Source organism: Hipposideros armiger, unplaced genomic scaffold (genome assembly GCF_001890085.2).
Source record: "Hipposideros armiger isolate ML-2016 unplaced genomic scaffold, ASM189008v1 scaffold_960, whole genome shotgun sequence".
Lineage (NCBI taxonomy): Eukaryota > Metazoa > Chordata > Mammalia > Chiroptera > Hipposideridae > Hipposideros > Hipposideros armiger.
Genome location: NW_017732310.1, coordinates 162,251 through 176,775, shown reverse-complemented (window position 1 = coordinate 176,775; position 14,525 = coordinate 162,251). Strand labels below are relative to the sequence as shown.

General features: G+C 36.7%; 1 protein-coding gene and 1 non-coding gene across 2 annotated transcripts in view; both read right to left on the bottom strand.

Moving 5' to 3' along the window:
- Positions 1-14,525, bottom strand: part of GRM5 (glutamate metabotropic receptor 5) — a 506,006-nt gene that overhangs the window by 386,353 nt on the left and 105,128 nt on the right.
- Positions 2,046-2,119, bottom strand: TRNAI-GAU (transfer RNA isoleucine (anticodon GAU)). Its single transcript has one exon. It is a non-coding gene; the product is annotated as a tRNA-Ile (tRNA).

Genomic DNA, 14,525 nt, shown 5'->3' with positions numbered 1-14,525 from the left:
TGGGCCAGTGAAGCAACGTCCTCCACAACTAGACTGAAGAACAAAAGGACAGCAACTTGTCTGTCCCCCCTTCCCCGATTCCCCAGCGCTGTTCCCCTCCCCCAATTCCCCAATAAAATCTTAAAAAAATATATTGTAAATGCCTAAAATTATTGTATCACTTATGATTCAATATGTCATCTATTTATTATCTACTAGATGTCATTAGGAACAACTGTTTCTCACTTACAGTTCTATAACTGTGTTTAGCAAAATTCCTGCCACATAGTAGTAACTCAGTTGAATCTGTGTTGTATTACTGATTGAAAAAAAAATAGGTAACTAAAAATATTTATGAAAAGAGACTATAAAGAAATGTGTATCATATGTATGCAGATAGATAGATGACAGGTAGATAGATGATAGACAGATGGATGATAGATATGTATGAGATATGTATGTATGTGTGTGTGTGTGTGTGTGTGTGTGTGTGTGTATCATATGCATGCACAGAGAAAGTAAAAAAGAGAGAGACGATTGCAAAATTGCCTCAGGAGAAATTTTATTTTATTTTTTTCATCCAAAATGCCTTCTAAATTTTCTGCAATTAATATATTAATTGTAAGGAAAAATAAAAAACTAGAAAATGAGTTGCAAACTATTGAAAACAATACACGTATTTATAAAGTGATATCTTTGACATGGGACAGTCTATTGTTAGAATGGCCAATAGAAGTATAAGAGTAAGAAGTCAGAAAAATACTAAAAAAAGCTATTGGGAATTCCAGCCAGACAGTCCAAAGTGTCATTCTCTTCCATTACAAGAAAACTGCGTTTGGCATTATTTTCTTTGAGAATACCTAGCTAGAAAGCTGTTTTATAGCAAAACCAATGCTATTGTGACCACTGCACAGAAGGTGCACCTCACATGTCTAACTCACATTCCATTCACAGGTTTATTGTTAAGATCCAAGGAGCTACTACTTGTGAGAGAAGATGGAAACAAACGTACAAGTGTACAAAGGCACACATGGATGATATTTCAGTTATTTTATACTATTAGTGTCGGCACAGAGCCAGGACTGAAACCAGAACATAAATTTACTTACTATACAAATTAGTCTAGGAATTTCTCTTCCTCAAATGGCAGGTGTGTGTGTGTGTGTGTGTGTGTGTGTGTGTGTGTGTGTGTGTGTGTGTGTGTGCGCGCGCGCGCGCACATGCGCGCGCACGCTTTATTTTTTAAACCAATGAATAGAGATTCATGTCTATTTCTTTCCTGCTTTATATGCAAAACTGTGTTTAATCCAAACCAGAAAGAGAGCGGTTAACATTTCCAGTATCAATTCCATTTCCAGAACAGCCTCAGCTTTCAAGTGTTTTATTGAAGAACTATGAGGTAAGAGCTAAGGTTGGTATATAAGGACATTATCTGTGGGCTAATTGGGATATTGAAAAATTGGCTTTTGAGAAGCATGAGAAGTTAAAAGGAAAGAACTTTTACCCTCCAAGGAACCTCAGGCCTCCCTGGAAGTGGAATGGACTAGAGCACATGACTCTGCCACTTAGCTGCTTGATCCCCTCTCTGGTTCATATGTTGGGAAGTGAGAACTGCCTCCTATTGTGTTCATTTTTCCAAACTATCAAACCTCAACAATAGTTCATGTTAGTTCTCTTGAGTCAACAGTTAAACAGAGAAGGAACATAATATGGTAGACACAATATGGGTTTTGGTCAAGAGAGACCTGTGTCCTTGAATAGAGGAGAAGCGCAAGCAGCTGGCTTATCCCCTCGGGGCTTCAGTTGTCTCTGAATTATAGAGTAACATCTATACCACAGGGATTTTGTAAGGCTAAAGGTATTCTATGTACAATTGTTGGCACATGTGAAATGCCCAATAAATATGTGCCACTATGATTCCTGATTCTGGCCCAGGTCTATGTGTGCCTATGTGTGTATGTATTTATACAGAATTAAACTATTTTTCACCTCACCTCTCCAGCATGGGGGTTCATTCAGTCCGTTTAATTTTTTGTTTGTTTGTTTAAGGAGGGTGCAAGTCACAGTGGCCCATGCAGGGATCGAACCGGCAACCTTGGTGTTATCAGCACCATGCTTTAACCAACTAAGCTAACCAGCCACCCCTTGTCCATTTAATTTTGATTGCTCTGTATTACGGTTCCTACCACTGTTTAGGAATAACAGAAGATAGTCATGGCACAGTGATCATTCTAAAGTGCAATTCTCTTCCTGCCACTCTCCTCAAAACTTGCTGAACTTTCCCAGTTCCCTTTGCCTGACTTTTTAATAATGTGGTCTCAGTTGCAGGGGAAGGTCTTTGCAGCGATGCCCTCTGCCCTTGCCAACTTCTCCAGTGTTAGCTCTCAGCAAAATCTCTCTCCTCCACCCCTGCGTGTGCACACACACACGCGCGCGCGTGCACCCTCCCCACCACCACACACACACACACACACACACACACACACACTGGTATAATGCACCATGCCCTCTGCTTTTTCCTAGAGCTCACTCACACTGTCTCCTCTTCCCAGAACACCAATCTCTGTACCTTCCCTGAAAATCTATTCACCTTTCAGGTTTCTTCATTGAAGGTTTTTCTGATCTCGGTAGATTCTTTAATGTGCCCACATAACTCTCTGGACTTCCTGCTGTCACTGCAGTCACATTAGGTTCACTGGATTATGATTCCCTGTTTAATTATATGTCTCACACACAAAACTTGAGGCTGCACAAGAGCAGAGATTTTTTTTTCCCTCCCTCACGATTTTATTGCCAGCAAATAGCATGTGGTATGCATTCAGCAAACATCGGTTGAATGATTGAATGAATACATTAATGTTCTAATGCAAAATTCATAATCCAAAACGTGGAGAAAAACTCCTCAGTCAATTAGCAACCTCCTCTAAATTCCATATTAAGTGGGAAACAGACCCGTGGTGAAGAGAGCTCTTTATCATCAGCAATTCTAACACTGAAAGTCACAGGTGCTTAGATGTTGGCAGAATTTCTCCTATCCTTTCAATGTATGTGTGGAGGAAAATCAGACAATGGGCATCTTTGCAAATTTAAATCAGAACAATTTATCTTCAGCCTTGGGCAATTGTTTCAATTTCTTACATGAGAATAAAAACAAAACAAAGGAATAGATGCCTATTTCCATAATCCAATAGTTTTTATCTGTAAAATGTCTTTTAACATGAATACAGAGACGGTAGAAAGAAAAAAAAATGTAATGGTCACTGTATTTGAATGATGAGACTACGGATGATTTTTTTTCCTTTTGTTTCCCAAACTTCCTATAATCTTAAATTGTCTTTATAGTAATAGAGGTGAGTCATAGTAATGGATAGAGGGTGAAGAAAGCATCCAAGTTTCTAAATCACCATTTCTACTGCTGCAAAGTAAATAAAATACAAACCTTAAGTGTTAGAGATAAAATTGGTTGCAGCCCCTTATAATACCTTACAGTTTGTAAGAGTCCCATGTTTACTAATTGAGGGTAATGAGAAAAGACTAAGAATGAAAACACGAATATCAGTCTCTCATATAAAAAAAAAGTTTCAGTTTTTAAACTGATACATTCCCTGTGATATATATACACACACGGGGGTCCATGTACACATATGTCTCTGCCAGTAGATTAAAAAAAAAAAAAAGCTCCTAGCATAGACTTGGGTAGAAAATAGGTTTTCAAAATGAGATCTTGAGAAGGACTCACCTGTTTCTTTAAATTATAATAGCCTATGCTAATATATTTTTCTTCATCAATACAATATTTTTGAAGGAATACATGAAAGTGTGTTTAGAAGAAATATAACCTGAATATCCAGTCTGGTGGTCCTTTAAATTCACATATCCTGATCCCTTAAAAGCCATAAGACCATACAAGCCTGTACCCTCATTTGCTTCCTTGCCATGTGCCTTGCCATGGACACAACTGCCAGGCTCTGTGGGGTGTCCTGGCCTCTGAATAAATAATAGTCAGCCAGCCCCCTTCAGCCAAGTCCAACAGTCACAGATTCCCCAGTATCCATAATACCGACCGACATTGCCTAACCTGGGAATTTGATCCCAATCTCTATGATGCTCGATCACACAACTAAAGGAAAAAAACCACAAAATGTCATTTTATGGAGAAAGGAAAAAGTATGAATTCACAGCAAGGCAGAAAATTATATAATTGAATGTTTTTTTGCTGCTAAAGATATTTCAGCAGTCATTTGCATATGACCTTTGTAAAGTGGCATCCTGCCTTACAAGGTTTCAGGAGAAGTATTTCGCCTAAATGTTCATGTCATGGAGCAAAGTCTTCGGTAAACAACACTGAAAGAAACACATTATGGTTTATGTTAATTCAGTCTTTCAGATCATACCCGCTGTAGACAAAGTTACTATTCAGAGAATGGTTATCCACAGGCAGTTCAGCGGTTGTTAGAGTTAGGTTCACATGCTGGCCATGTCCCAGCAGATTTAGTCCATATAAGTATGAATCCACAATTTAGCTAAAATGCTTCCCTTCCCAATGGAAGAGCTAAGAAAGCGCAATAGCAAATTGAGTTGTTACTCTCCATGTAACAGCACCAAAAATGTCCATTTAAGATGTAACGATGCAGACCTAAAAGGAAATCAATGCAGGATTCAAAAATCTGCTGTCACATTCACCCCAAAATGATACAGTGATATCTGACACTTTATAGTGATAAGTAAACGCAGCATTATAAAGGAAGGGTTTTACCGAACATTTCTTTGTATGGTCCCTCAGGTAAATAAAGCCAGTGTTATTATTTTTGTCAGAGTGTTACACAATATAAAGAAAAATGAAGCCCAGAAAGAATAAATAATTGATGCAAATGAACAACTTAGTACTACAGTCAAGTCTAATACTGGAAGTCTAACACTGTCCAATAGAACTTTCTGCAGTGATGGAAATGCTCTATAAATCTGAGCTGTCTGATATCTTTGGCTCCTGAGAACTTGAACTGTAGTGCAACTAAGGAACTCAATTTTTCATTTGTTTAATTTTCGTTAATTCAAATTTAAATAGCCCCATGTAGCTAGCAGCCACCGTATTGGACAGACAGTCCTGGTCAATTCCTTTTTGCTCTGTCTTGTAATCACCTGATTGATTTTGTTACCACCATAGGGAGTTGAGTCTGCTTCCAATGCTGGTTCTGCCGGCCTTGCAGCCCGGTGGTGTGCATGGTGGAAAAGGCACTCACTGCGAATGGGCAAAAGCAGGAAGGTTCAATGGCAAAGGCAGAGGGCAGAAATTTAACAGGGTGAAGAGAAAGGACTCATTATTAGGCCTTCCAAAATAATACAATATATAGAAGTACTTTCCCATTTATTTGGTTTCTGAAAAACGTTGTGGACAAATTTTATAACGATGAATGTATGGCCTTTCTCACGCTTTAATTACATATTAACAATGACAACAAAAAGCCAACAGGCAAGTAATTTTCTATTGGTTTTACAGAGATATAAACTAAAGCTAAGAGAAGGTAACTGGTTCAGTTACATAACCACAAGGGGTGCAACACTATGATTCTTTAAGAACAGAAAAGATAGAGAGGATCTTTGAAAATGTGCTATATAAAATACTTCAAAGACAGGCTTTTTAAATCTGCGACATAAAACATTTCAAACAGTGCAACGTACGTTTTAGAGTTCTACATTGATCACTGCTGTGCATACATGATAATACTAAAAAATCTTATGCTAGATATTCAGGATCAACAATAACAGCTAATGATGAGTATTTATATTTAATTATACTACCTTGAAAATCAGTAGATTTTGTATCTTATGTACCTTAGCTCTCAATAGCTATAACTATATATATAATTATAATACATATAATTATAAAATTAAGAAAAGTCTGCATTTCCCCAGCATGTAAAATTAATTTGCTACGTTTTCCTCCATGCTCAACTCCATTCGCTTAAATGCCTGTATTCTTTCTATCAAATTTTTTTCACATTTCACCTACACTCTAATCGCACCTTTGTTCCTCTCCACGTCCCAAATTTACCCTGAACTTTCTTGCTTTTCTGCCATTATGTGTGGCGTTCTCTCACAGTGCTCTTCCCACCTGTCCTCCACCCACTCAGACTTACATTTTTTCAGTACTGAGATCAAATGCCTCCTAGTACAGAAAGGCTTTATCTCATCAGAATTCATCACTCCCTCCTCAGTATTTTCTTAGCAGTCTGACCTTGACTTTATGTTTTACATAATAAATATATCTCTAAAAGTATTTGCTACTAGTCAGTAGTTGAAAAGCACCTTGAGTTGAAGACCATTTGAATCCTTACAAAGTGCCTACTTATAAAATAAGTTCTTTAAAAAAATGCCAATGAAAGGCATTTTTTAAAAAGTGAGGATGTGAAAACAGTATTTGTGTTTCAGTTGTTTTTGTCTTACTGACTCTAGACCACTTTCACAAAACAGCATTAGAAGGAAACTCAGTCCGGGACTCAGGCATTCCTGACACTACTCACAAGTGAGAATGTGTAAGTGCAAAGCTTAGAGTAGCAGGTTGACACAAAGCTTAGAGTAGCAGGTTGATAATTTGGCAGAATAAATAATCACCTAACACTTTGCCTTCACAATCTTTACACATAAAAACCAGAGTGTTCAGGATGCAACTCCTTAACAGAATTTTTAAGTAAAGCAGAGAATAAAATAAATCTGAGTGATAAGTGACATTTATCATAATAAAACTTATTCTAATTAACTGAATTATTTTGTCACCCAGTTATTCTTCTAAAAACACGTTTTACCAAGATTTGGTAAGCATTTTGTTTATTCAACAAATATTCATTAAGTACACATTATATGCTAGGCACTCTGCTAAGCTAGAGGCTGATTATAAATATTACATTGCCCCTGCTCTGAAGAACTCACAGTCTGATAAGGGAAGCAGAATGGATAATACTTAAAAACACAACTTTAAATACACCGACTTCCATTTCTTTCCTGACTTGATTAATCATTTAACTTTGGGCAATTCTTTAAGCCTCTCTTGGGCCTATTTCTTCATGTGTAGAATGGAGGACACTGAAAAAAAAAATACCTCATTGGGTTAGTGTGAGAATTAAATAACCAACGTACATAAACACATACAATCCTTAGTCCACTGTTTGGAATTTAATAAATGTTCTGTATTATTAGTAATAACAATTGCAATTCAAGGTGAATAGTTCTATGACCAAGGAATACAGAGTCTGCTATGCAAATGTGAAAGGACAAGGTTCTCATTCTGTCAGAGTGAACCAGAGAAGTCTTCTCAGAGGGAGGAATGTTAAAAGTAAGACTTGAAAGGCGAGTAGGAATTTTCCAGGTGACATCACTGAGAAAGAGATGGGTGTTTCAGATTAAGGACACATACTCAGAGGAATATATTCCGAGTTCTGTAAGCAGCACAGTATGGCTGGAGCAGACGGCATATGGAGAAGAGCCTACAAAGCATGGCAAAAGGATCCAAGAAGCATTCAGAAGAGGAGGGCTCGGAATGGATTTTGATTTTATAAAGAGCAGTATGGCTACAGTTTATAAAACACATTTTAGAGAGCTAAAGTTTTAAATGAGAAACAAGCTGGGAGTTGATTTTGATTATTCCAGGGCATAGATAACAAAACCTTGAACTTAGGCTACACGGATGGAGATAAGGGAAGGATGAAGAAGGGTCAAAAGGTTGTAATGATTGGTAATAGGTGCTGAGATAGCACCACACTATCACACTAGAAGAAAGTATATTCCTTAACTGGTATTGCACTTCAGGGAAAAGTCAATTGAAGATGTTAACTTAAAATTTAGTAACACAAAATGAAAATTTTAAAATGATTACAACAATTTTACAGGAAAAAAATTAAAATAGTAGCATCATATTGAAACAAATATGTCCAGAAACATATCAGTGATTCTATTATAGACTGGTATGTCTAAGAAACTGGTAAATTTATGTAAAATTTTACCAATAATAATTATTCAGCTTATGTAATTTTAATGTTCAGATACTTAATACTTAAAACAAGTTTCTGAATATGTTATTTTTAGAAATAATTTTGTTTCATGAATTTAAAATTTTGAAATTTAAATTTTAAAATGTTAAGTTCCAAGTAAATCCAGTTTTATAGGTATGAAGTGATAAATACATACTACTCATGTCAAAACTGTAGTTCCTTTAAGGCAGTTTTGAGATACTCTATTTTAGGAACAAATGAAGAGACCATACTCCCCATATGTGCGTGCACGTGCACATATCCACATACACACACACACACACACACACACACACACACACACACTTACACAGTTTCACCTCTTATTTGGGATAGTGTTGAGGTCTTGACCTTGGTTAAGTAAATCAGAGACATAGAGTTCTGGGTTAGAACCACTGCCCAGACAAGAAGGAAGAAATGTGATAAGAGGTCAGTGTACTTCTATCAATCATACTACTGACTTCTATCCTTAGATGAGATGGGGCAGGATAAATCATAAAAGCAAATAAACACTTCCTGACAGAAAAAACAAACAAACAAAACACTACAGCTAGAATTTGGATAGATTTTCTTCTCTTATTTCCCATAGAACATTTTCAACTCAATTTGAATTATGGTGTTCAATAAAGGCTTCACTGATAACATGACATTCAAGTAAACATCTGGAGGAGGGAAAGAGCAATCCATGCAGACTTCAGGAGTGCATGAAACATGTTCTAAGCAGAAGGAACTTGACTTGCAAAGGACCATCTTGTGCTTGGAGTTTTGGGGGAAAAGCAAGTAGACCATTTGCTTAGTGTAAAACACAGGAATGGGTCATATGGTAACTTATTCTTAATTTTTTGAGGAACCTCCATACTATTTTCTATGGTGGCTGTATCAATTTACATTCCCAACAGCAGTATATGAGGGTTCCTTTTTTTCCACAGCCTCTCCAACACTTGTTATTACTTGTCTTGTTGATGATAGCCATTCTAACAAGTGTGAGGGGTATCTCATCGTGGTTTTGATTTGCATTTCCCTAGTAGCTAGTGATGTTGAGCATCTTTTCATATATTTGTTGGCCATTGTATGTCTTCTTGGGAGAAGTGCAGCAATCTCTCTTGAGGGTATCTACCATATAATGTTGAAAACATTTACTCATAAAGATATCAGGGCCGGCCGAGTGGCTCAGTTGGTTAAGAGCTCGCTTAAGAGTGCAAGCTCTGAGCAACAGCAGTTCAAGTCCTGGCCTGAGCTGAGCTGCCAACAGGTGGCAGTATGGCTCAGCTAAAAAAATATCCCTAATACATTTAATAAAAATTTTTTAAAAAGAAACAAAAAAAGGCCAGTAAAATGAGAGCATAGATTTGAAGCCAGGTGAGCCAATGGGATTGTAGTTAGTATCAACAGTAAACCCAAAGTGAATTCAGGTAAAGTCATCTGTTATTTCTAATTCCATTGCTGTAGGAATTATTTATATTGGGTTGTCATAAAAGTCATGATGCATGTTGGTGACAAACGGCACTAGTTCATTTTTGGAAGTACTACAGTCATTTGCACCTATGTTGTTGCTATGTCATTTGACCACTGACAGTTCTAGCTTTATTCTAAAAGAAAAAAAATTGAGCGATTTGGTTGAGTTTTGGAGATTTTACAAGTTGATGATGGAAGACCAAGCTGCGCATTTTTGGCCATATTTTACTGTTTTGCTTCCATAAAGGGAAGAATGCACGTCAAGCTTGTGAAAAGTTGCATAAAGTTTATGGTGACAATGCTCTACAAGAACGTCAGTGCCAAGGATGGTTCACAAAATTCCGTGCTGGTGATTTTTATCTCAATGACGCTTCTCTGTAAGGGAGGCCCACCGATGTTGATGATGACAAAATAAAGGCATTGATTGAGTCAAACCCACATTATACGACATGAGAGATTGCAGGAACATTGAACATCCATCATTCAAGTGTTCACGATCACCTGAAGAAGCTGGGATACGTAAGCAAGCTCGATATTTGGGTTCCGCATGAACTCAAAGAAGTTCATTTGACGGCGCTTATAAACATCTGCAATATGCTCATTAAACATGAGGAAGACAATCCTTTTTTGAAGCAACTGCTAACTGGTGATGAGAAGTGGATTGTTTACAACAATGTGGTGTACAAACGGTCTTGGTCCCGATGTGATGATTCGCCTCAAAAGACATTGAAAGCAGACATTCATCAGAGGAAGGTTATACTCTCAGTGTCGTGGAATTTTAAAGGTGTTGTGTTTTTCAAGCTCCTACCAAGGAACCAAACAATCAATTCAAATGTGTACTATTGGCAATTGGACAGTTTGAATGAATCCATCATCCAGAAATGTCCAGAGCTTGTTAATTATAAAGGAGTTGTGTTCCATCGCGACAATGCGAGACCACACACAAGTTTGATCACCCATCAAAAATTATTGGAGCTGGGATAGGATGTGTTACCACACCCACATACTCTCCTGACCTTGCGTCATCAGACTTCCACTTGTTTGACTCTCTTCAAAACTCCTTGCATGGTATAACATTCAATTCAGATGAGGCTATAAATCAGCACCTTATTCAGTTTTTCACAAATAGAGATAGGTTCTTGTATGAATGAGGAATTATGAAGCTCACTGAAAGATGGCAAATGTTATGGAACAAAACAGGCAATATATAATTGATTGATCTTTGTACTTTATGTAAACAAATGACCGTTGAAAAACAAACACTTCATGACTTTTCTGACAACCCAATAGTTGTTCAAGAACCTCTGGATCTCAGGTGTTAAATATCCTAAATATATAAATCAAGTCAAGTTAATCTAGGAGGTTTGACCAGAGCTAGGTAGGGTGAAAGGAGAAGACAAGACTAGGCAACATATATGAATTCAATGTTGTAGAACATTGTCCTTAGCATCTAGATAGGTAGGTAAACAAAAGGGTTCAATGGACAAGCACCTCAGTTGTTCCCAGTGACTTACTTTTTTGTTTAAGTGAAAACAATTCAGTCAAGTTGTCCCCAGAGAATTGTTACAGCATTTAAAAAATGTTTTGCTTATTTTCAGAATACTGGCAAATCCAAAGAAACACAGCAGCCAAGAACTGAGGCTGCCATTTGCAACCGTGCCAGGGTCAAAGTCACCATCTGTCCTTGAGCCATTCATTCAGCTGTTTGAGGCCTTTTTTTTTTTTCACAGTTAAATGGAACTCTTGCAACTTATTTATTTTTACTTTTAGATTTTTAAGATAATTTGCTGTTTAATAAGAAGTATGGGTAAGATGTTATCAAACTCTGATAATTTAATCGTTCTTCTCTTTACCTCTGAAACTCTAACATAACCTTCCCATACTTGCTTGGCTCTTCATGATTTTTCTCATTTTTCAGTTATTCATAAGTTTATCATCTGGCACTGAGTATCCCCTTCACTTTAATGGTGGTTATCCTTTAATGTATATGCTTTATATACCAAGAGTAACTGGGAGATCTTACAAGGCAGAGCTAAGGTTTTATAGATATAGATATAGATATAGATATAGATATAGATATAGATATAGATATAGATAGATAGATAGATAGATATTTATATTTGCACATACACCCAGAGATCAGTCAAATGCTGTGCAGTAAACAAGAGTTGGCTGAGTATTTGATGACAATAGTGATAACTGTAATAGCAATTACTGTTTATGGAGCATATGCTTTTCACTGATCACCTTATATAATGCCTTATTTTACCCTCAAAAAACTTGTGTTCATTATAGTTTGATTTTAGAGATGAGGAAATGTAGATGCAGAGAATGTAAATAACTTGGTAAAATCAGAGAAAATGGCAACGGTATGATTAAAAAAAAAAATCCAGGCTTTTCTATCTCCCAAACCGATGCAGCATGGCAGACGTATCAATTCAGATATATGTGTCTGTAGATTCCATTCACGATTCACTCACCATTACGAATCCATTTATCCATCAATTTACTGATTCATCCATTCACCCACCTTTCCTTCCATCCATATACTAACTCATTCATCCAGTCACCTACTCACGTATTTATCCTTCAATCCATTCCTTCATTCAACTTTCCATTCATGTAACCATTCATGAACATACTAAACAGTCCATTTAATCACTGATCTACTCACTCATACAATTATTCCCTCAATCATTCATTAATTTCCTCACTCATATGTATGTTGAACTCTTTGCAAACGTGTCCATTTATTCAGTTAGTTATCCATTTATTTATTAATTTACTCTTTCTTAATTCATCTATCCATTCTCTCACTCACATATTCATCTATTAATTAAAAATATATTTATGCCTTACCATTATTGAGTTCCTTATCTGTAGTATATCCTTGCTGGACATATAGAATATTAAATGAATAAGATATAGTCTCTGCTCTAGACTATCTTACAATCTGATTTAAAGAATCAGAAGAGAAACCAACTTGGTAGTATGGCGAGTGGAGGTGGTTCAATAAAAACTTCTCAAAGTCGATGATATACAAACGCAGTTTCAAAAGAAACATGAGTTGAGCAGTTGGCAAACAAGGGAAACAGTCATTTCAGGAAACAGAAAACAGAAAAGCAAATGCAAATTTGCATTCAATAACAGCATATATGTGGCAGATTGTTAATCCTTCCCCAATTTCATTATGCCATTCTCTTTGACAGTAATAAAACTGCTGATTAATAGCTAGGCAAACAGTTATCCAAATCAAATTTACATTTTCCAGCCTCTATTTTAGTTAGATATTGCCATTTACATAAGTTTTGATAATTGAATATGAGCAGGAGTAATGCATGCACATCCATAATATATTTTAAATGGAAAAATCATATCCTTCTCATTTATCTTGCTATTGGCTGGAATATCATTGTATTATTGAGCCATCTTGGATTGTACAGATAAAAGCAACCTGCTAGAGGTAGTACAGTAATAGGATAGAAAAATCCAAGATCCCTGATGGCTGTGATTTTGAACATCCTCTAGCTTGGGCTTTTACCTTCTATTTTATTCAAGCAACTTTTCATTTATCAATTCAGATTTCTTTAATGGCATGTGAAGCTATATTCTAAACAATTTAGACTCATTTCTTTAAAAAGAGATTTTTCTCTTAGAGAATATAAAATATGTGACCTTGTCTTTGAGTTAGTGGAGTAGGCTGTGAAGATACAGATAATACATTCTGGAAAGTTGATACTCTTAGTATGTTGTAAGAAATATTTGGTAAAACTTGCCCCAACACTTAGAAAGAAGACCAGTTCCTGAGAGAGTTTATGCTCAAGAGGAAATGATTGGAAATATTCAGAATATTGGTATGTATCAGGTTCTTCTTTAATAGTTTAGTAAGGGCCCAGAAGAGAGGAATGATTTGGGCTCAAGCTAAAGAGTTTGCACAGATTGAGGGCTATACAGATGTACTAAGTAAGGCACTCTTTATATGCAGCTTACAATCTAAACTGATAGAGATTCTGGTAATGTATAGTCTCATGGATTGGAAAGATGAATTGATTTTTTTTAACTTTAGATTGAAAAAGTAATATTAGTAAGCTTCAAAAAAGCACCTTACCTGGAGAAAAGAATATGGAACCAAACTTAAAAAAAAAAAATGTTAGCCAGACATTGGAGTCACTACAGCAGCAAAAAAATCAAATTAAGCATATTATCCTCCCATCCAAACCTGTTGTTTCAGATGACTCTACTGTAACTGTCATTGTTTTTGAGTATTTAGGATGGACAGGATTTATAGAGGATTAAAAAAATAATCAAATTTAGAGCCAGCCAAGTGGCTCAGTTGGTTAAGAGCTCACTCAAGAATGTGAGCTCTGAGCAACAGCAGTTCGAGTCCCGGCCCAAGCTGAGCTGCCGCCGAGCTGCCAACAAGTGGCAGGATGGCTCAGCTAAAACAATAAATAAATAAATAAATAATCAGATTTTCTAGACTTAAAACTATACTACATTCCATAATTTGCTCAGGGATGTAGGGAGCTAGAATATGCACTACTCCCAATCTAACAACAAAAACAAGCAAGGCAAACATCAACATCACAAATGTTTTTGAACTCATCAGTGTTGTGGTCACAGGGCAACAAACTGGCCCCAAATCTACAAATGGAGAGATACCTGCAGAAAGAAGTGAAATATAATAATTTTCCAAAATTATTGACAGACAAGTCACAGATCGAAGAAGCTCACAAAAAGCAGAATACCAAAAATACAATATATAGTCATATCATATTTAAGCTGCTAAGAACCAAAGACAAAGACAATTTCTTCAAAATAGCCAAAGAGGTCAGGCCGAGTGGCTCAGTTGGTTAAGAGCACGAGCTCTGAGCAACAGAGTCATGGGTTTGATTGCCACATGGGCCAGTGAGCAGCGCCTGAGCTGAGCTGCCACTGAGCTGCCAACAGGTGGCAGCATGGCTCAGCTGGTGACAGCATATGCTCCTAACAACAAAGTTGCTGGTTTGACTCCCGCATGGGATGGTGGGCTACACCCACCTGCAACTAAAATTGAGCACGGTACTT